The sequence below is a fragment of the Dreissena polymorpha genome, chromosome 14 (genome assembly GCF_020536995.1).
Source record: "Dreissena polymorpha isolate Duluth1 chromosome 14, UMN_Dpol_1.0, whole genome shotgun sequence".
Lineage (NCBI taxonomy): Eukaryota > Metazoa > Mollusca > Bivalvia > Myida > Dreissenidae > Dreissena > Dreissena polymorpha.
In genome coordinates this window covers 7,535,264-7,559,070 of record NC_068368.1, presented here as the reverse complement: position 1 = coordinate 7,559,070, position 23,807 = coordinate 7,535,264, and the positions used below count along the sequence as shown (strand labels likewise).

Below are 23,807 nucleotides of genomic sequence, written 5' to 3'. Positions count from 1 at the left end.
AAAAGTTATCTGGAACTTTGCATGTATGTTGAGAGGAAATCGATTACATAATTTCAAATTTACTAGAGTACTTTTATATTGCACCACATAAAATGCTATAAAACTATAATATTGAAGTGCACATATAAACTTTATTATAGATGGGTAGGTATTTCGTGTCAATCTCTTTCACATATGAAAGAGCTGTTGGTCATGCTGCTTTAAGTATTTAGATTATAATTTAGATTAAGCAAAATAAAACACTAGGTATTTGCCAAGAGTCAAATATATACGAGCAGTAAGAGCGTAATCGTGCACAGCGAGACTTACTCATGTAGAATTGAAACTCTTATTGCTTTCTTTCGAAATAATTTCATGTGTCCGATCTAATATGCAATATGCCCGGTGTTTTTTTTTGCGGATTAATGTTCCGTTTTAGATCTATAATTAACGAATGCCTCAATATTTTCAAAAATTAACACCGGAATAATGTTCACCGACATTTTTTCATACAGATTGGATATAAATATTATAGAGCTTAACAAAAAAAATACATTAAGCCCTGTTCTCCCGGCACACGTGCTGGACACACAGGTGGTTAGCGTGTGGCTATGATAATAATTAGTGAAAACATCTTTTTGAATGATAAATAATCATATTAAAACGAAAAATCAAATTTTCTATAAAAAAACATCACTATCGTTTTATATATAACAAGGTATCCAACTCGAAATCATCCGAAAACGGGGTGCATCGTTTTGAGCAGCCATTACTAAATTAATTTTGCAGCGATTTTCATGACCCGGTCTTATTCAACGCAGAAATGAATTTCCTTTTAGGAAATGTATATATATTGTTATATTTCTACACATGCTGGGTCAAACTTTAAGAAATAAAGCTATACATAATTCGCTTGACCCAGTTGTGATCGATCAGACCGTATTTATGAATGAAATATCCAGTTGTAAAGACACAACTCCGCATTGGAGCAATGAAATCACTCTTGTGTTTAAAATGTCAGTTGGTTGAAATGTATGTAAACAAAGGTTTGAAAATGCGCTAGACAGTTAGTTTTGATGCATAATGCTACGGCAAGCACGGTAAGAATGTTTTTTTTCATACGTTTTATTGAATTATGGTATCGAGGTTCGTGAACTTTGCAGGGAAAATGCCCTTTTCCCCGTGAAGATTTCAGCCATGAATACTGTCTGATCGGTCACAGCTGGGTCACGCGAGTTGTGTATCGTGTTATTTCTTAAAAGTTGACCCAGTATTTGTAAAAATATTGCAAGACATATACATTTCCAGAAAGGAAATTTATTTCTGCGTTGAATAAGACCAAGATCGTGAAAATCGCTGCAAAATTGATGAAGTAATGGCTGTTTAAAACGATGCATCCCGTTTTCGGATGATTTCGAGTTGGATACCTTGTTGAATATATATTTAACTTATTTTTTTTAAGAAAAGTTGATTTTTTGTTATAATATGATTACGTATCATTCCAAAATATGTTTTCACTAATAAGTATTATAGCCACACGATAACCACCTGTAGTTGGACACTTTTAAAAAACACTATACAAATTCAAGTACTTATGCACTTAATTGATTGTAAACAATGACGGTTGAAATCCGTGCGTGGGAATTTTTCTGGTAACCAAGAGCGACGTCAACGTTCATGACAAACCTGTTTATATGACATTTATTTATTGATTTTTTCCAACTTGATTGAAAATTATGTTTTATGATATTTTAATACATGTAGATGAAGTAGTTGTTTTCTCAACGAGGAGTACAATAGTTGTACAGTACTATACACGAGTACTTGTAACTTTCAGGTTTCTCTTTATACCACAGACATTATATAGTCATAAAATGATAAATATGTGTTTATAGAAATTGTAATTATAGCATGGTAAACAGACTAGAGAAATCTGAAAGTTTCACGCACAGGTCTGTGGCAATGGGGGTTTGGGCTACTTTATAAATATGAGGTCGATATGCAATGCACATCGGTAGATTACGTCTACTGTAATTATTTGGATTAGGGAAGGGCCACAATTCCAACACATCAGCCCCGTTATGTTCTGAATAAAATACATGTATAATTTCTTGAGTGCCAATTGCATCTTATAAATATCAAAAACATTCACGGCAGTCAATTCATTGTGTAAACCTACTGGTCTTCATGGCAATAATGAACGTATTTAGTTTAATGGAGATTATATAACGAAGGGAACTAATTTAGCTTATTCAGTTTACTAGTCAAAATGATTCGGATGTTTTCGCTTTTTTTTCCGAAAAGTAATTTATTCAACATACGGAAAATAAACGCGCGCCACCTGTTGTCATAATTTAGTAACTTGCATTCTGCTTACTGCCTGTTGCTAACTGCCGTTGTTAATGACGCTTAGTGGCAAAACCGATTATGACTGGTTTCAGGAATAATGAACACACAAACATTGGATAGTCACCAAGCATGTTGAAACAATCATCAAGTATAACCGATAGAGAACAAGCATGTTGGAACTGTCATGAAGCATGTTAGAATAAACATCACGCATAATGTAAATATTCATCATGAATGATGTAATGTTGCAGCAATCATCAAGTATAAACGAATAGACAACAAGCATGTTGGAATTGTCATAAAGCAAATTAGAATAAGCATCAGTCATAATGTAAATATTCACCACGAATGATGTAACTTTTACCTAAATATCCTTCCATAGACATGTGTTGTTACTAAAATAGACATAGAGATTTGAGCATTGGGAGTGACCTAATCATACTGTGCTTTAGCAGTATTACGGAATACCGTTAGTGCCATCGTGGTAACACATTAAAATCCAGAGGGCGAGAACGCGAGAACGCGATAGTACGATGGCGACAATGTGACAATACGATGATGACAGGGTGACAATACGATGGCGACAATGCAATAGTACGATGGCGACAATGCGAGAACGCGATAATACGATGACGACAATCAGACAGTGCGATGACGACAGTGCGACAATACGATGGCGACAGTGAGATAGTACGATGGCGACAATACTACAGTTCGATAGTGCGATAATACGATGACGACAGTGCGAAAATACGATGACGACAGTGCGACAATACGATGGCGATAGCCGACAGTGTGATAGTACGATGGTGCCAATGCGATAACGCGATAGTATGATGGCGGCAATTCGAAAATGCGATGGCGACAGTGCGACAATACGATGGCGACAATGCGATAGAACGATGGCGACATTGCGATGATACCACGGCGACAGTACGATATGACTATCGCATTGTCGCCCCCGTACTATCGCACTGCCGCCATTGTATTGTCGCACTGTCGCATTGTCGTCATCGTACTTGCGCGTTTTCGCAATCGTACGAACGCATTGTCGCCATCGTATTGTCGCACTGTCGTCATCGTACTTTCGCGTTCTCGCATTCTCGCCCTCTGGATTTTAATGAGTAACCACGGTGGCCCTTACGGTATTTTGTACAGTAAAGTGCGTAAAATCTGGTTTGGAATAACAATTTATATGCCGAAAACAGATGTTGAAAACCCGACTTTGTTTTATAAGTAGTAGTCTAAATATACAATGAGTTTTCCGAGCATTAAATAAACATATTAAAATAAAATTCATGTTCGTATCGGTTGAAGTTCTTGTTAATAGTAGAAGCAAAGAACACAATAAAACGCTGATTGGGCTTACTAATTTGAGGCAAGAAAAACACATCGCGCTATTATATATAACATATAACGCGCATCCGCAAAGTTCGAGCGCCCGTCTCGGTGCCGTCGTTTCCGGTAAAAGTTTCGCACAGGAGCTACCGAGTTTGGATATGAGACCACGAATCATGGCTTGACTTTATATATCAGTCAGCGTAGAACCTGACCAGACTGCGCGGTTGGACAAGCTGTGATGGACCAACTTTGGCCGCATATGACATAAGACCCATTTTCGCATGACGCGGGTCATCTGACCTTTATAATGTGTATATAGCTTTGAATGGAATTTGCACATAGTTTATGGCATGGACTTATTGTTATGTTAATGTGTTGCACGCTTTCAAAAGCAGAGTGCATATATAAGATCAATTATACTACGGAGTTCATTTTCTGTTGCAAAATGAAATGCAATAAAGATTGTTACTCAGCGGTGTGTACAGTATGACAGCGTTGTCTGTCTGCGATGCATTTATACTGGTTCTAAGCTGGCATACTCACCAATTGGACTCAACCATCTGCTCGAACAAGAAATGATAAGTTCTACTAGCATAAACCTTTAATTGTAACTAATTTTAAAAATATTCATGTTATTTATATTATTCAATTTATTATTCAAAATTATAAATATTATTTCCTTTATTGTTGTTTTTCGCATTAAGAAACTTATTCGGCTTACGAAACTGAAAAATCCCATAGGAAAAAAAATCCCATGGGACAAAAAAACCCATGGGTTTTAAAAATCCCATGGGATTTAAAAATCCCATGGGATTTTTTGTTTTTTTTAAACACGACTAAACGCATTAAAATATCGTAGTTGTTCATCATTTCATAAAATATGATGTTTCTGAAAGTTTCATGAATAAATCTCTCAAAATAAGAAAAAAATCCCATGGGATTTTTTTCTCCCATTTTAAAATGGGATTTTTTTATTACTATATATTTTTATATATAATTGGCATAAAACCAATATACAGTCCTTAAATAACGTTAAAATACTTGCAAACGCAAATAAAACACGTTTTTTAAAATGTTCAAAATCCCATGGGATTTTTCTCCCATTTGCAAATTATGGGAGAAAAAAAATCCCATGGGAGAAAAAACACCATGGGAAAATCGAAAATCCCATGGGAAAATGCAAAAATCCCATGGGAACCCCAACTTTGCTTATAAATTTCATAGTGAAGGAAACGCGTTTTTTGAGTGAAAATAACCAATTATTAATCAACGATAAGACTTTTATCGCATACTATGTCTCAAAGTAGCAAATCTTTAAGAAAAAGGGTACTTAAGTTTGCGAAATTTCGGTTTCGCAAAGTTTTTCCGGTGGCCGTTGAATGTCCTGACACAACCATTAGTTATGAGATAGCTAAAGGATAGGCAGAATGACATAAATCATACAACATGTTATAAGTATTTTTATTCAAGAATTTGGATAAAATAAAATTGTTTTTTGCCACTAAGGAATGTTGCAGTTTTCCAAAGCCTTTGTTGATGGATTGAGTTTCATTCATTAAACTATGGAAATGCTTAAAATGTTTTCGAACTTTTATAGGACTTGTTTGTGTTTTTTACTATCATTCATATAAGAGTATACACATGTTTCATCTTGTCATTATTATTTCCAGGCCCCGTGTTTTCACAAAACAGTTTTTGCAATCGAAAATCGATTCTGCTTGTCATTGAAAATAATAGGCAAAAAGGAAAATCGATGTCAGCTAAACTCGATGTTCGATTGCAAAAATGTTTTGTGAACACAAGGCCAGGTGTTTTGTCTGTTAACTGCACTCTCTTAACAAGGCATTCAGCCGCACATTCCTTTTAATACGCCCGTTTTCAAAACGGGACGTATTATAAGATCACCCTTGGCAGGTGGTAGGCGGCGGCGTCCACAGCATCGTCTGCTCTCTAATTCAAATAGTTTTCATCTGATCTTCACCAAACATGGTCAGAAATTGTATATAGACAATATCTAGGTCAAGTTTGAATATAGGTCATGCCAGGTCAAATACTAGTTCACAGGGTCACTTAGTGCATATCAAGGATTTAGCATAGTGTCCACTCTCTAATTGAAGTAGTTTTCTTCCGATCTTTCCAAAACTTGGTCAGAAGTTGTATCTAAACAATATCTAGTTGAAGATCCAAATATGGGTCATGCCGGGTAAAAACGGGGTCACTAAGTGCATTTTAAGGATTTCACATGCTGTCTGCTCTCTAGTTGAAGTAGGTTTCATCCGTTCATTACCAAATTTGGTAAAAAGTTGTGTCTAAATGATATCTATGTCAAGTTTGAATATGGGTCATGCCAGGTCAAAAACTAGGTCACGAGGTCACTTAGAGGATTTCAAGCATTTAGCATGGTGTCCCCTTTCGAATTTAAGTAGTTTTCATCCGATCAATCATCTTCACCAAACCCAGTCAGAATTTGAATCTAGTCAATATCAAGGTCAAGTTCAAATATGGGTCATGCCAGGTAAAAAACTAGGTCACAAGGTCACTAAGTGCATTTCAAGCATTGAGCATGGCGTCTGCTCTCTAATTGAAGTAGTTTTCATCTGATCTTCACCAAATTTGTCAGAAGTTGTGTCTAGATGATATCTAGGTCAAGTTCAAATATGTGCTGCTTAATTTTCAAAAATATAATCATTTTGCAACTCGAATGGTAAAGTTATCAAGTTGTCCAAAACCTTCAAACGGGCGTATCTTGTGATATTTTGGCACCCTTGTTTATGCTTAATGTTGATAGATGATGGGAATATGCTCACTTTGTATGAATATTTGCTCGGCTGTTTTCGGAAACCCGAGATATTGTCATAGCCAGCTCGTCGTCCGCCGTCCGGCGTTTGCCGTCCGCCGTGATAAAACCTTAACATTGGCTCTAAAATCAAAGTGCTTCTACCTACAACTTTGAAACTTCATATGTCGATGCACCTTGATGAGTTCTACATGCCACACCTATTTTTGGGTCACTAGGTCAAAGGTCAAGGTCACTGTGATCTAAAAAAAAATAAAAAAAATCTGAAAAGCTTTCATTTATTCAAAACTGCATCCGCAGCCGAGCGTTGGCACCCGTTATGCGTGGCTCTTGTTGCTTTTGTACACATTTCTGACGTGTTGTTTTGCCTTAAAATTGACACATTCTGATTCGACTTTTAAAAGTACATATCAACTGACAATTAATGTTGTCGTTTTTTGTTTATTATTGTGCATAACTTTTTTATCGCTAAGACACCAATTTGTATAATATATGAAATTTTAATATTAATAGCAGTTGCATCATCAATTTGATGAAGAATAAGACAATTATAAGCACTTTTGTTAAATATGCAAGCAATGTCTGCATTACTATTTCAGCATCAACAAGAGCGGATAGTGCTGGCCTGTGAGAGATGGCTTGAACTCAATCTGATTCCAGTTGTAAGTGTAACATTGCTTCATTCATGTGTTCATCACTGTTTCAGTGTTCAGTGTGTGTGTGTGTGTGTGTGTGTGTGTGTGTGTGTGTGTGTGTGTGTGTGTGTGTGTGTGTGTGTGTGTGTGTGTGTGTATGTGCGGGGGGGGGGGTTCCTGTGATTTTGTGGTGCAATTGTAATTAACCCAAGTAGAAAAATGCTCTATTTTAAGCATTCTTGTCCCTAATGGGTAGGAACCAAATCTCAGAGAAGTGTCACTATTAAAAGAAGAATATAAATTTGATTGGGAGTTTAAGTCTGAGTTAAATCTGCTGTATTCGTTTAACGTAATTACTCTAAGTTTTCTGACACTCTAAGTTTTTTGACATCCTCTTTTCTAGCAAAAAATTCCTTTTAAATGACTCTAAATTTTTTGACATATGGGTTTTCGTCCATAATTAATGTCTCATAATTTTCGGACAGATATTTTACAGCGCTTTTCTAAAGACTAAGGCCCTGTTTTTCGCTTATCTCGTGTCACTTCAATCATATATTTTTACAACGGGTTTGAGGTCATTAAGTTTTGCAGACTCATGCCTGAGGACAATTTACCATTACATTGACGTTATTGGGTTAATAACAATGTTAACCGGTTGAAAGTAATAGATTCACCCAACAGCATTTTGAAACAGTGTCGTCCTATTAAGGAAGCAGAATTTTAAGTCTGTTTTTACGTTTTTTGTTCTATATCAATTTAGTCAAGAAAGCTGTGAACTTGTATTTATTTCTTTAAGCAGAAAAAGAAGAGTTAATCACAAGATAATTATTGTTCATTGATTTATTGCATTTATTTAAATATTAAATATTATTTATAATTTTCGGACACCTTAATCGTTTTTGATAAATTTTTAGACACCTGTAATTGTTGAATATTTTTTGTATCTAAATTTTTGGACACTAAAAAAAATATTAGAGTAATTACGGTTATATATTATATGGATTCAATTTAAGCATGAAGAAAGCATAATGCATAATTGTTATTTGCATAAAAATATAAAGAAACTTAAGAAATAACTCCACTTATGTTAAGTTTAATAGCTTTTGTCTCTTAAATATAATAAAATACCCCTAGGGATATTTTAAACATTGTATCCACATTTTATTAAACTTCCCTCTTCAGTGGTTAAGCTATGCTGCCTGAATATAATACATGATCAAAATGAAACATGAAGGATTATTACCTACATATGATAACTGTATATGGGCTGTACAATTTTTAAAAATTAACATTTGGAAATGTGTGTGCCTAAATTTTGTTGGAATACATACTTCTGCTTGGAATTAAGAATGTAATGTATATTAATGCTTCTCATAGATTTCTGTGATGCATTTGGTTAATATTAAAATTTAGTAATCACTGATTCATGGCCCGTATGCGTGTACTGTATGCGATAAATTTCATGCTATACTAAACAAGAATACGTTTTTAAGAAATTTGCATTACGTAAGTGGGTAGAAATGGAATAGTTTTCACGAAATAACTGCCACTATCTTCATACATAATGCCCACCAAAAATAGCGTCATTATTGCTCAGTCGTTGCCACATTTAAGTTGATTTTTATACACTTTTGTATAATGTTAGCCTGGATTATATTAGTTTTCACAGAATAAAGCACTCTCATTCATGATGACTTATGCCCAAGGATAATTGTGTTATTATTTTCATGTTAGTTTCACACTATAGTTGATTCTAATACCCATTTTTGACTGTCTGTTCCATGTTTTTTTTGTGTGCTGCATAATTTACAGATTTCTTTGTGAGCTTGGTGTGCTTTGTGGAATAATTGCCCACATTAAAAAAAAATCATTTGTCAAGCAACAGGTGGTCTTAGATCCAGTTTAATTAAAACGTGACAGTTTTGAAATGATATGAATTGTAACTCTTAAATCATTGTTGATAGAGTAATACAAATGTACAAACAAATACATCAGGATATTAACTTTTGCACATGAGTATGTCTTCCACTTTTCAGTAAAGGCTGCACTTTGAAAATGAATGAAATATTTTTCTTCCTAGCAGTCTATTTCATTTTGTTTGCGGGTATTGTATTAGATTAAAATTTATATTAGAGAGATATTGGTTGTATTGGAACACTAAAGCTAGTGTCAGCAAAATTAATTTTAGGAACGCTTTTATCTGGTTGTAACAAATTCATTTTTTAAGAGATAAACATTTTGCCGTGTTTTAAGTGGACATTACATAACAATGCTTTCTATTTACAGCTATTTTTTTTATATCCTTAAGTGTATAAAATTTGGAAGTCAATTAAGGTTTTTTTATGACTGTAAAAGGGATGAAAATTGCAAAATATCGAATTAAAAAAACTAAAATTAATAAGACATCCATTTCAATAATGTTTGTCACATTTGCATACCGAAATCATTTAAGAGAGAAATCACATGATTACATTTACATCGAAATCTGCAATAAGTCTCTGTGGAAATCAATGTTCTATCTTTAAATTTCTTATATTGAAATCTTTTTTAACACAAGCTAAAATGCTTTATCTCTTAGGATATTGGAAAGCATCTCAAAGGGCCGAAGCACCTCAGTTTAAAGCAGCTTCTATACAATTTTCAGGAACATAACAATTGAAGTGTTGTTTGCTTTCAAGTTTTATTTACCTGGCTTCATGGCAGACTCAATATGTTCTTTAAGTTTTCATGCCTACTTTTAGAAAATAATCAATGCTTTTGCACTTGCTTTAATAATTCAACTTTACGGTGAAAAAATGCGGAAAGGACTTTAAACTGTACTGAAAATCCTTGCATTTATATTGCCATCAGTAATCTTAAAAATATTTATTTACATTCAAATTGTTAAAACCTTGGGTTATTATAATTATAAGATATATTTATGATATAAAAAGTTGTGTTTTGTAAGAATATTAATTATTAAATTGGGAGGATCATAACAATGGTACAAATGATCCAGGGATTAAAATATAGCTTTTTTTAAGTAAGTATGTAAATGAGTTTGAATCGTGTTCTGCTTACTTAATACTCCAGTTAGGTTTTGGTCTTAGGTCCTCCATTAAAATTGGCGTTTTATAATAATACTATTGTACTCTTGGAATATACTACTTTTACTAGCTTAGGAATTATATTGTGTATGTGTGTATTACAAGTTTAATGCGTGTATTTAAATGAGAGATTAAGATTTGCTTGAATCTATTAACATCGCTCACATGTCAAACTTCTTACTGGTAGCGTTTCAGCAAGCCCCATGAAATTTCACACAACTATGTTGTGAATATTTTCTATTTCCCATTTCCAGCTCTCCAATAACAGCTATCAAATCACTCATATTCCATGTGCAACAATTATGAATACTCCATATGTTTGCCTTAGTCTTGATATTTAATCAATGGCAATAAAAGCTTATATAGTTTTTGTTCAGGTTAGACATGACTATAATACCTACTACTGCAACATATGAACGTTGATGAAGTCGTTGTTTAAAGTCGTATACTTTATCGAAGTATGCTTAATAATTTAACGGTTTATATAGTTTTTGTTAAGGTTAGATATGACTGTAATTCATATGACTGCAACACATGAACATTGATGACAATTTGTATTTTATATGTGGATGCGTTGTTCCTTGTTTGTTAAGCACATGTATGTTGTAATGAGCTTGATTGTAGGTTTTTGCTTTTAGAAAAAAAAATATTTGGATAAATTTGACAATTTGTATTTAATATGTGGATATGTTGTTCCTTGTTTGATATGACTATAATACACACTACTGCAACACATGAACGTTGATCAAGTCGTTGTTTAAAGTCGTATACTTTATCGAAATATACTTAATAATTTACCGGTTTATATAGTTTGTGTTAAAGTTAAATATAACGGTAATTCACATGACTGCAATACATGAACATTAATGACAATTTGTATTTTATATGTGGATGTGTTGATCCTTGTTTGTTTAGCACATGTATGTTGTAATGAGCTTGAGTGTGGATTTTAGTTTTTTAGAAGAAAAAAAAATATTTTGATAAATTTGACAATTTGTATTTAATATGTGGATGTGTTGTTCTTTGTTTGTTTAACACATGTGTGTTGTAATAAGCTTGAGTGTGGGTTTTAGATTTTAGAAGAAAAAAAATGTTTTGATAAATCTAAACTCTCCTATTGCTTATAAGCAAGTTATATGTAAAATTAAATGTCTCTTCAATTTTATGAACACTTTCGGATTTAAGTAATTGATACATCCCAAATATTATCAAATGTAAAATATATGTTGTTAAATCATGTATTTAGATGTAAATTAGCCTATATGTTTTGATTTATAATCAATCCTCATATGTTGAAACTCCTTTTGTACATTTTGTTTCTGTTTCGTTGTATTTCGCTTGTTGTTGTTTTTTTTCACATGTGGTATTTTATATTTTCTCTGTTTTTATGTTTTTCTGTTGAAATGTATGAAGATAGAATGTATCTTGTACATCTTTTGTGTAACTGTATATATATTTACAGTAGAGAAACCAACTGGACATGTTTTCAAATAGAAACTAACTGGACAAGCACACATAAATTAGCATTTACATCACCCTTCACCTCTTTAAATGATTAAATTATGCACTTTGAATGTCAAAGGGCTAAGCAATAAAGACAAACGTATAAAAATCTTCAAATGGTTAGACGAAAAAAAAATAGTATATGCCTATTACAAGAAAGTCACTTGACACCTACTTTAGCACAAACCGTAAAAGAAGAATGGGACGGAGACATCTATCTCAGTGGACAACATACTAATAAACAAGGCATTGCCTTTCTGATAAAAAATAATATAGGGATCACAGTCGAAAACTTTAACGAAATAATAATTGGCAGACAAGCAAGTATAGATATCAAAATACACGAAACACAATTAACATTAATCAACGTTTACGGCCCTAACATAGATGACTCCACATTTTACGAAACATTACAATCCTTTATAATTAACAACCAAGATAAAAACATTATAGTCGGTGGTGATTTCAATACTGTCCTTAACCCATTACTAGATAAAAAGAAGGGAAACCTTTATACGCATCCTAAAAATAGAAACATTTTAAATAACATAATTGAAAACTACAATATGATAGACATCTGGCGTACTGTAAATCCAAACGAAAGCAAATTCACCTGGCACTCAAACACAAAACCAACAATATTCTGCAGATTAGACTATTTTTTAATATCTGAATCTCTTTGTAATATTATTGACACATGCAGCATAAAACCAGGATTCATGACTGACCACTCCCTAGTTGAACTTAAAGTACACAAAATACAACCTGAAAGAGGCCCAGGATACTTTAAAATCAATAACAGCATATTATTAGATACACAATACCAAACGCAAATAAAACAAGAAATACTCAATAAAGTTCAAAATAATAAAGATGCAAACCCAAACACCTTATGGGAAGTAATTAAAGGAAATATACGTAATACAACGATTAGATACGCATCATTTAAACAAAAAAAACATTCAAACTTTAAACTGAAACCATCAAAATCATTGAAACACTTGAAAAACAATTACATGAAACAAACACAAACGATACAAAAGACATTGAGAATGAAATAACATTAAAAAAACAAGTATTAGAAGGAATTTATCATACACAACTCAATGGAATAATATTACGAGCACGTGCACAGCATGTTGAACACAATGAAAAAAATACAAAATACTTCGCAAACATCGAAAAACGTAGAAGTGAACAAAAAACTGTACACAAATTAGTAGTTAATGGCGAAGATATAACACACAGAACTCAAATACTAGAAGAACAACGTTTGTTTTTCGAAACCCTCTATAAACGAAAACATGTTGAAAATAACGCCCTCTTTAAAAATACACATCATGCTTTAAATCAAGAAGAAAAACAACTGTGCGACGGATTACTTAATGAATATGAATGTGGAATAGCACTTAAAGAAATGCAAAATAACAAAAGTCCAGGATCTGATGGCATCACAGTCGAATTTTATAAAATATTCTGGAACGATATTAAAACACATTTAATTAATTCACTCAACTATTCATTTAACAACAAAAACCTAACTACGCTACAAAAGCAAGTTATAATATCACTCATTCCAAAACCTGGAAAAAACCTAGAATCCTTATCAAACTGGCGCCCGATTAGTCTACTTAACAATGATTATAAAATTGCAACTAAAAGTATTTCAAACAGAATAAAAAAAATATTACCATCAGTCATTTCAAGATCACAATCTGGTTTTATTAAAGGACGATAAATTGGTGAAAATGTACGTCTGATACAAGAATGCATAAATTATTTCAACCAACCAAACAATTCTGGCCTCATCTTTTTTGCAGACTTTGAAAAGGCTTTCGATTCACTAGACCATTCATTTATGTTCTCTTGCTTAGAAAATATGAATTTCGGTGAAAGTCTAATTAAATGGGTAAAACTTTTTTATACCGATATTAACAGTATAATAATTAATAATGGCTTCTTCTCAAACAGTTTTAACATCGAACGAGGGGTACGACAAGGATGTCCACTCTCATCCTCACTATTCATTATATGCATCGAATATCTATCACACTATATCCAATCAAATAAACATATAAATGGAATATCGCTAGAACCTGACGAAGAAATTAAACAGTCGCTATTTGCTGACGACGCAACTTATTTTTTAAATGACAGTATTGACTCATTCAATAATCTTATAGAATCGCTTACCCTTTTTGGAATGGCATCGGGTCTTAAACTTAACAAAAGTAAATACACTGTGCTACGAGTAGGTAAATTTAAACAAAGTAATATTCAACTTAAAAAAGAAATGAAATTCCACTGGACATCAGATGAAGCAACAACGTTAGGAATAACATTCACAAACAATGAAAATGAAACAGTTCTAAAAAACATACTGCCTAAACTACACAAATTTAAAAATTGTTTAAAATCATGGCAGCATCGTAAACTTACACTAATCGGAAAAAACACGGTGTTGAAAACGTTTGCACTACCTAAATTAATTTATACACTAACAGTTCTCCCAAACCCACCAAAAGATATTATTAAAGATATACAATCAGAAATATTTAATTTCATATGGGACGGTAAACCTGATAAAATTAAACAAACTCAGTTAATTCAATCTGTAGAAAATGGAGGTATCCAATTAACGGACATCTACTCATTCTTGAATGCAATCAAATGCAGCTGGGTTAAAAGATATCTAGATAATTCCAATACAAGTAAATGGAAATTATTCTACCAGGAAATCCTAAAAAAATATGGTGACTCCTTACTTTTTGAATGTAACATCAGCAATACCATTTTGCATGAAATTGCAAACGAAAACATATTTCTATCAAATGTTTTATCAGCATGGACTAATGTTACTCATAATCTAGAAACCCAAATCACCAGTAAAACTATTCTATGGAACAATAAAGACATAACTTCAAACAATAAGACTTTTTTCTATAAACATTGGTTTGAAAAAAACATTAAATATGTCGACCAATTGTACGATTACAGAATAAAAGACTTCTATTCTTTTGAGAATATATGTTATATATACGGAATACCTTCAGGCAATTTCCTAATGTATTACACATTGATTAAAAGCATACCCATACATATTAAATCTACAATTAATACAAATAACACACAATGTACTCGAACATCATTCACGGAAAACATACTTGCAAAACAAAACAAAACAAACAAAATATTTTACAAACTACAAATTAAACACCCTGCAGAAAACTCCAAGATTCAAAATAAATGGCAAAGCATTCTTCGAGAACAAGAATTAAATTGGAAACAAATATTTATCATGCCATATAAAAATAACTAAAGATAGCACACTGAGAAACTTTCACTATAAATATGTCCACAGAATCATAGCTACAAATAAATACCTTTTTAAGTGCAACCTATCCAACACAAATTTATGTGATATATGCAGCGAACACATTGAAACAATAGAACACCTTTTCTGGGAGTGCAAGCATATTCAAACTCTATGGAACCAGTTAACAACTTTTCTAGAGAAACAACAATTAAAAATAAAACTGTCTCTCTTAAATATCAGTTTCGGTGTGAATACTTTTAAAATACCAGAAATTAATAACACTGTGAACCACATTATCATATTCATGAAATATTTTATATTTAGCTTCAAATACAAAAAACAAATACCTACTTTCAACTGTTTTATAAACTATTTAAAACTAAAGATCCAAATTGAAAAAGAAATAGCCCTCAACAACGATAAACCTCATATTTTTGAACAAAAATGGAAACACATAAACTTTCATAACCCAGTCCAGTTGTCATCTACCTAACTCTACGCAACTCATCTATAGGATTGATTATTACATTTAAAAATAACAGCATACACCACATGCAACCAAAGCAAAAAAACATTATATTCTAGCATATCATGTATAATATGTGTTTGATATTATTACTGTTGTATGATACCACTTTTGTTTTTGCGTATGCACATACTTACATTGTATGTTTTATATTGAATAAAAAAATAAATAAATAAAAGCTTAGTCTTAAGAGCATTCTCATTGGAAACAGTTTAACATGAATTTGATAATAATTTTGAGATTGACAACTTAAATGTGTGGTAATTGGACCATCTTTTTATCAATCATAATTTTCCCGTTTACAGCTCTCAAACAACATCCAACTGTGTGAGATGCCGATGGACCTACTGCAGAAGATCCTCAAGTCCAACCGGCTGCTCACGTACAATGAGTTCAGCGTGTACCTACTGGCTCTTCATGCAGCTAAATCCCCACCTCCAACTGATGCCTTCCGATAGCACTGTCCTGTCATACTTCAACAGGTTCATTGGTTTATCTCTCATTGATGCCTGCCCATAGCACCGTCCTGCCATACTTCAACAGGTTCATTGGTTTATCTCTCATTGAAGTCGTCCCATAGCACTATCCAGTCCTACTTCAACAGGTTCATTGGTTTATCTTTCATTGATGGCTTCCCATAGAACCAACCTGTCCTACTTCAAAAGGTTCATTGGTTTATCTCTCATTGATGCCTTCCCATAGCACCGTTCTGTCATACTTAAACAGGTTCATTGGTTTATCTATCATTGATGCCTTCCCTCAGCACCGTCCTGTCCTGCTTCAACAGGTTCATTGGTTTATCTTTAATTGTAGCCTTCACATAGCACCGTCCTGTCATACTTCAACAGGTTCATTGGTTTATTTCTCATTGTTGCCTTCCCATAGCATCGTCTTGTCATACTTCAACAGGTTCATTGGTCTATCTGTCATTGAACCTTACCATAGCACCGTCATGTCCTACTTCAACAGGTTCATTGGTTTATATATCATTGATGCCTTCCCATAGCACCGTCCTGTCCTACTTCAACAGGTTCATTGGTTTATCTTTCATTGATGCCTTCCCATAGCACCGTCCTGTCCTACTTCAACAGGTTCATTGGTTTATTTTTCATTGATGCCTTCACATAGCACTGTCCTGTCCTACTACAACAGGTTCATTGGTTTATCTATCATTGATGCCTTCCCTCAGCACCGTCCTGTCCTGCTTCAACAGGTTCATTGGTTTATCTTGAATTGTAGCCTTCACATAGCACCGTCCTGTCATACTTCAACAGGTTCATTGGATTATCTCGCATTGTTGCCTTCCCATAGCATCGTCTTGTCATACTTCAACAGGTTCATTGGTTTATCTGTCATTGAACCTTACCATAGCACCGTCATGTCCTACTTCAACAGGTTCATTGGTTTATATATCATTGATGCCTTCCCATAGCACCGTCCTGTCCTACTTCAACAGGTTCATTGGTTTATCTTTCATTGATGCCTTCCCATAGCACCGTCCTGTCCTACTTCAACAGGTTCATTGGTTTATTTTTCATTGATGCCTTCACATAGCACTGTCCTGTCCTACTTCAACAGGTTTATTGGACTATATTTCATTGATGCCTTGCCATAGCACCGTCCTGTCATACTTCAACAGGTTCAGTGGTTTATCTTTCATTGATGCCTTCCCATAGCACCGTCCTGTCCTACTTCAACAGGTTTATTGGTTTATCTTTCATTGATGCCTTCACATAGCACTGTCCTGTCCTACTTCAACAGGTTTATTGGTCTATATTTCATTGATGCCTTCCCATAGCACCGTCCTGTCATTCTTCAACAGGTTCATTGGTTTATCTATCATTGACGCCTTCCCATAGAACCGTCCTCTCATTCTGCAACAGGTTCATTGGTTTATCTTTAATTGATGCCTTCCCATATCACCGTCCTGTCATACTTCAACATGTTCATTTGTTTATCTCTCATTGATGCCTTCCCAAAGCACTGGCCTGTCATACTTCACCAGGTTCATTGGCTTATCTATCATTGATGCCTTCCCATGGCACCGTCTGCCTACTTCAACAGGTTCATTGGTTTATCTATCATTGATGCCTTCCCTTAGCTGCGTCCTGTCCTACTACAACAGGTTCATTGGTTTATCTATCATTGATGCCTTCCTATAGCACTGTCCTGTTCTACTTATTTATCTTTGATATACAACACATTTGTAATATGTTCGCATACTCAAAATCAATTATGATTTGGTTTATTTTCATATTCAACAAATTTATGAAATGGTCGGATACTGCAAATTACTTATGGCCGCATCATGTGAAAGTGGGTCAAAGGAGATATTTGGCAAATATAGATTCAGATTAGCCTGTGCAAGGGCGCAGTCTAGTCCAGAACTTTGCTGTCGTCTATTAAGTCAGGAGAGATTTTGTGGTCTTTTAACCAGACATTAAAGCCACTGACCAGACTGTGCAGGAGAGATTGTGTGGTCTTTTTACCAGACATTGTAGCCACTGACCAGACTGTGCAGGAGAGATTTTGTGGTTTTTTTACCAGTCATTAAAGCCACTGACCAGACTGTGCATCTCAGCCTGGTCAAAAGCTGCCTCAGCCCCATATGGCATACGATCCCATGAGCATGCTGATGCTCTAGTGTATAATTGCCCATCAAAATTCAACAGATGTGTTATAAGAAGCTTTTTGTGAAGAAAATCCAACATTTAAACAAATTATGTGCTATGTAAATAAAAGTGTTCCATTATGATGTTATCTTTTTCCTTTGATATCTAACACATTAAATATATGGTACAATAATATCTAGGTTGTTTGATAACATAATCAGTAACTAAAGGATTATGGAGTAATGGCTACTTAATGATTTGAAATTCAGATGTTAGCTTCAGCCGATATTCACGAGTCTAGGCAGTCTATACTGGGGGACATATTGTTTTTGCCTTGTCTGTTTGTTGGTTTGTTTGCGTCAAACTTTAACATTTGCCATAACTTTTGCAATATTGAATATAGCAACTTGATATTTAGCATGCATGTGCATCTCATGGAGCTGCACATTTTGAGTGGTGAAAGGTCAAGGTCATTATTCAAAGTCAAAGGTCAAATATATGGGGGGATAAAGTGTCTAACAAACACATCTTGTTTGAGCATACAATATCTTTATTAACATTTTGTGATTTACCATATTGCAAAGAAAAACAACTTATTTTCTTCAAGATTTGACATTTGATTTCAAGAATTGCTTAACCTAGGGGTGAACAGGGGCAATGTCCCCATGGTTTAATAAAACATGACCATGTTTGTTGTTCAGTTTGCCGAAAACTTCATCGTTCGTTGAGAGAGACGATGGTCAGATCTACTCACCAATGTTCTCTGCTGTTCGTTTACATGGAATCCTTGATAGTAAGTATTGATGGGACAATATAAGAATACTGAATTTTATTTTATGCTTTCCGGTTGTTTATAGAGAAACATCAGTAAATTAAAACTGATAATTTCACTGTTTCAAACAGTGAAAATAAACAGTGAAAATTATCGATAATTTGCACTGTTTATTGTGAAATGACGTCATTTTTTTGAAAAAATGACGTCATTATGCCAGCGAATTTATTTAATTAAACTTTTTAACAATTTATATAAACTGTGAAAAAAAGCATAAAATAAAAATAAAATGAGTTGGATTCGGTGGAATATCGATTGTAATTCACTCATGATCATAGAAAATATATATTTTCACTCGTGGCTGAGCCACTCGTGAAAATATTATTTCTATGATAACTCGTGAATTAAAATCAATAATCCACCGAATCCAACAAATATCCTTTATATTTTAATAGAATTATACATTCTGTCTTTGTAAATTAATGATTTTGATGTTCTTTCCTGAAATGCTCCTTTATTTCCTTCACCACACATCTAAATGTCTACATGTGATTTATTTTGTCACAGACTAAAAGTACAGTCCCTTTACTTGTAAAGAGAATTTTCTTTGTAACCTTCGTAAAGAGTGCATGCTTTCATAAATGAAATCAGAAACAAGACTGCTGTATGAGGAAATTTAAAAAATCCGCTTTTCACCAAAGCTTTATTCCAACTTTCATTCATATTGTCTGATTATTGGCATTTTTGCTGTCTATTTACATGTTGATGCATGCAATCTCATGCCTCTTTCCATAAGATTTTCTTATTAAAATATGATTTTGTTACGCAAGAAACGTAATTAGCACATTGCCAGTCACATATTGTCAGCTCCATGCAGTATTTGAAAGTCTATTCTTTGCCAAACATAATTAATTCTTAGATGTAATCAATACTCTCTCAAGATATTGCAACTGTAAGAACATATTTTCTGGTTATTTGTATGTTCTTGTAAGAAGATTTTGTAAGAAAGAGCACCGATCGACACTGGTGTCTTTTTAATAAATATGACAGGGAGTCATGTCTGACTGTTAACAAAAGCAATACTTAGTACAAGTACTTAGTATGTGTGTAGTATGGATTTGTTCACATAAAAATCACTTGAATAATGCCAGAAGCAGTCACTTTGAGAGTTATAATGCTTATCTTGTCAAGACCGACCGTAAGTGTCAATAAAAATTGACCATGCTCTGTGAAATAGGGGTTTAATGCATATGCGCAAAATGTCGTCCCCGATTTGCTTTTGCAGTCTGCGCAGGCTAATCATAGACGAAACTTTCTGCCTAAACTGGATTTTTGCTAAAAAGAGGCATTCTTCAATTGACAAATATGATAAAAGCGAAAAGTGTCGTCACTCATTAGCCTGTGCAGAATGCAGAAGCTAATCTGGGACGACACTTTATGCACATGCATTAAACCTCCTTTTCACAGAGCACGACCCAAATATTTAATAATCATGATATGTAGATATGATGTAGACGGCACAGGCTAAACTTGGACAACACTTTACGCACATGCATTAAAGGGGCCTTTTCACAGATTTTGGCATGTTTTAAGTTTGTCATTAAATGCTTTACATTGATAAATGTAATCATTGGATATAAAAAGCTCCAGTAAAAAAATCAAGAATAAAATATAAAAAAAAGAAAGAAAAGGTAACCCTCAGCAGGAATCGAAGCACTGACCCCTGGAGTCCTGGAGTAAAAAGTCTACCACTTAGACCACTAGACCATCCTTCCAGATACAATATCAGACGTATTTTATACTTTATATAAGCAATCCTCTTAGTTTCCCAAAATATAACAACAACAACAGAACTCTTCAATTTATTGATTCGTTTCGCATTGCAACGATTATAATTTTTGGGTTTTTAAATCGTCAAAAGATGCATATAACAGCTATTTTAGAGCATGGTAAATTTTCAGTATTACTGTTTGCTCACAAATATCATAACTATAACGAAAATTTGCGAATCTGAAACAACTTTTTTCACTTTTGTCAATTTACCCAAACGTGAAAAGGCCCCTTTAGACCCCCTTTTCACAGGTTATGGCCCAAATTTTTAATCATCATTAAGTGTAAATATGATTTTCACTTTTTTTATTTCCCAGTGATACACATGATCCTAAGTTATTTTCAATTGAATAAAGCTGACAAAGCAATGAGTGATTAGGGGTCATGTCTGTTTCCAATGTCTTGCTGATAAAACTTGCCATGTGTACAGGACAATATTACTTTCTGTTTATTTTAGCTGGGAACATCCAGGACATGCAGCTGATGAATATCCTGCCCAGAGAGACCCTCATGGACCACCTGTCCCAGCATTACCACCCTGTAAGTATCCCGCACAGAGAGGCCCTCATTGACCTCCTGTCCCAGCATTACCACTCTGTAAGTATCCTGCCCAGAGAGGCTTTCATCGATCTCCTGTCCCAGCATTACCACTCTGTAAGTATCGTGCCCAGAGAGACCCTCATTGAAATCCTGTCCCAGCATTACCACTCTGTACGAATCCTGCACAGAGAGACCCTCATTGACTCCCTGTCCCAGCATTATCACTCTGTTAGTATCCTGTCCAGAGAGACATTCATTGACCTCCTGTCCCAGCATTACCACTCTGTAAGTATCCTACCCAGAGAGGCTCTCATTGATCTCCTGTCCCAGCATTACCACTCTGTAAGTATCCTGTCCAGAGAGGCTCTCATTGACATACTGTCCCAGCATTACCACTCTGTAAGTATCCTGCCCAAAGAGACCCTCATTAACCTTCTGTCCCAGCATTACCACTCTGTAAGTATCCTGCCCAGAGAGACTCTCATTAACCTCCTGTCCCAGCATTACCACTCTGTAAGTATCCTTCCCAGAGAGACCCTCATTAACCTCCTGTCCCAGCATTTCCACTCTGTAAGTACCCTGTCCAGAGAGACAATAATTGACCTCCTGTCCCAGCAATACAACTCTGTAAATATCCTGCCCAGAGAGACCCTCATTGACCTCCTGTCCCAGCATTACCACTCTGTAAGTATCCTGCCCAGAGGACCCTTATTGACCTCCTGTCCCAGCATTACCACTCTGTAAGTACCCTGTCCAGAGAGACCATCATTGACCTCCTGTCCCAGCATTACAACTCTGTAAATATCCTGCCCAGAGAGAACCTCATTGACATCCTGTCCCAGCATTACAACTCTGTAAATATCCTGCCCAGAGAGACATTCATTGACCTCCTGTCCCAGCATTACCGCTCTGTAAGTATCCTACCCAGAGAGGCTCTCATTGATCTCCTGTCCCAGCATTACCACTCTGTAAGTATCCTGTCCAGAGAGGCCCTCATTGACATCCTGTCCCAGCATTACCTCTCTGTAAGTATCCTGCCCAAAGAGACCCTCATTAACCTTCTGTCCCAGCATTACCACTCTGTAAGTATCCTGCCCAGAGAGACTCTCATTAACCTCCTGTCCCAGCATTACCACTCTTTTAGTATCCTGCCCAGAGAGACCCTCATTAACCTCCTGTCCCAGCATTACCACTCTGTAAGTACCCTGTCCAGAGAGACCATCATTGACATCCTGTCCCAGCAATACAACTATGTAAATATCCTGCCCAGAGAGACCCTCATTGACCTCCTGTCCCAGCATTACCACTCTGTAAGTATCCTGCCCAGAGAGACCCTTATTGACCTCCTGTCCCAGCATTACCACTCTGTAAGTACCCTGTCCAGAGAGACCATCATTGACCTCATGTCCCAGCATTACAACTCTGTAAATATCCTGCCCAGAGAGACCCTCATTGACCTCCTGTCCCAGCATTACAACTCTGTAAATATCCTGCCCAGAGAGACATTCATTGACCTCCTGTCCCAGCATTGCCGCTCTGTAAGTATCCTGCACAGAGAGGCCCTCATTGACCTCCTGTCCTAGCATTACCACTCTGTAAGTATCCTGCACAGAGAAGCCCTCATTGACCTCCTGTGCCAGCATTACCACTCTGTAAGTATCTTGCTAAGAGAGACCCTCATTGACCTTCTGTCCCAGCATTACCACTCTGTAAGTATCATGCCCAGAGAGACCCTCATTGACCTCCTGTCCCAGCATTACCACTCTGTAAGTATCCTGCTCAGAGAGACCTTCATTATTGACCTCCTGTCCCAGCATTACCACTTTGTAAGTATCCTGCCCAAAGAGACCCTTATTGACCTCCTGTGCCAGCATTACCACTCTGTAAGTATCCTGCCCAGAGAGGCCCTCATTGACCTCCTGTCCTAGCATTACCACTCTGTCAGTATCCTGTCCAGAGAGACCCTCATTGACCTTCTTTCGCAGCATTACCACTCTGGAAGTATCCTGCCCAGAGAGACCCTCATTGATCTCCTGTCCCAGCATTACCACTCTGTAAGTATCCTGCCCAGAGAGACCCTAATTGACCTCCTGGCCCCTACCCCAGCATTACCACTCTGTAAGTATCCTGCCCAGAGAGACCGTCATTGACCTCCTGTCCCGTCATTACCACTCTGTAAGTAGCCTGCCCAGAGAGGCTCTCATTGACCTCCTGTCCCAGCATTACCACTCTGTAAGTATCCTGCCCAGAGAGGCCCTCATTGACCTGTGCCAGCATAACCACTCTGTAAGTATCCAGCCCAGAGAGACCCTCATTGACCTTATGTCCCATCATTACCACTCTGTAAGTATCCTGCCCAGAGAGACCCTCATTGACCTCCTGTCCCAGCATTACCACTCTGTAAGTATCCTGACCTGAGAGGCCCTCATTGACCTCCTTTCCCAGCATTACCACTCTGTAAGTGTCCTGCCCAGAGAGGCCCTCATTGACCTGTGCCAGCATTACCACTCTATAAGTATAC

General features: G+C 35.5%; 1 long non-coding RNA gene and 1 pseudogene across 5 annotated transcripts; both read left to right on the top strand.

Annotated features, from left to right (window-relative positions):
- The window catches only part of LOC127858570 (BTB/POZ domain-containing protein 16-like), a 104,300-nt pseudogene that overhangs the window by 24,548 nt on the left and 55,945 nt on the right, over positions 1 to 23,807 (top strand).
- LOC127857962 (uncharacterized) lies at positions 16,523 to 21,254 on the top strand. 5 transcript variants are annotated; one of them, XR_008038700.1, is made up of 3 exons: positions 16,523 to 16,562; positions 18,846 to 18,937; positions 21,204 to 21,254. It is a non-coding gene; the product is annotated as an uncharacterized LOC127857962 (long non-coding RNA). The 5 variants fall into 5 exon arrangements; XR_008038699.1 differs by lacking the exon at positions 16,523 to 16,562 and adding an exon at positions 16,584 to 16,623; XR_008038698.1 differs by lacking the exon at positions 16,523 to 16,562 and adding an exon at positions 16,949 to 16,988.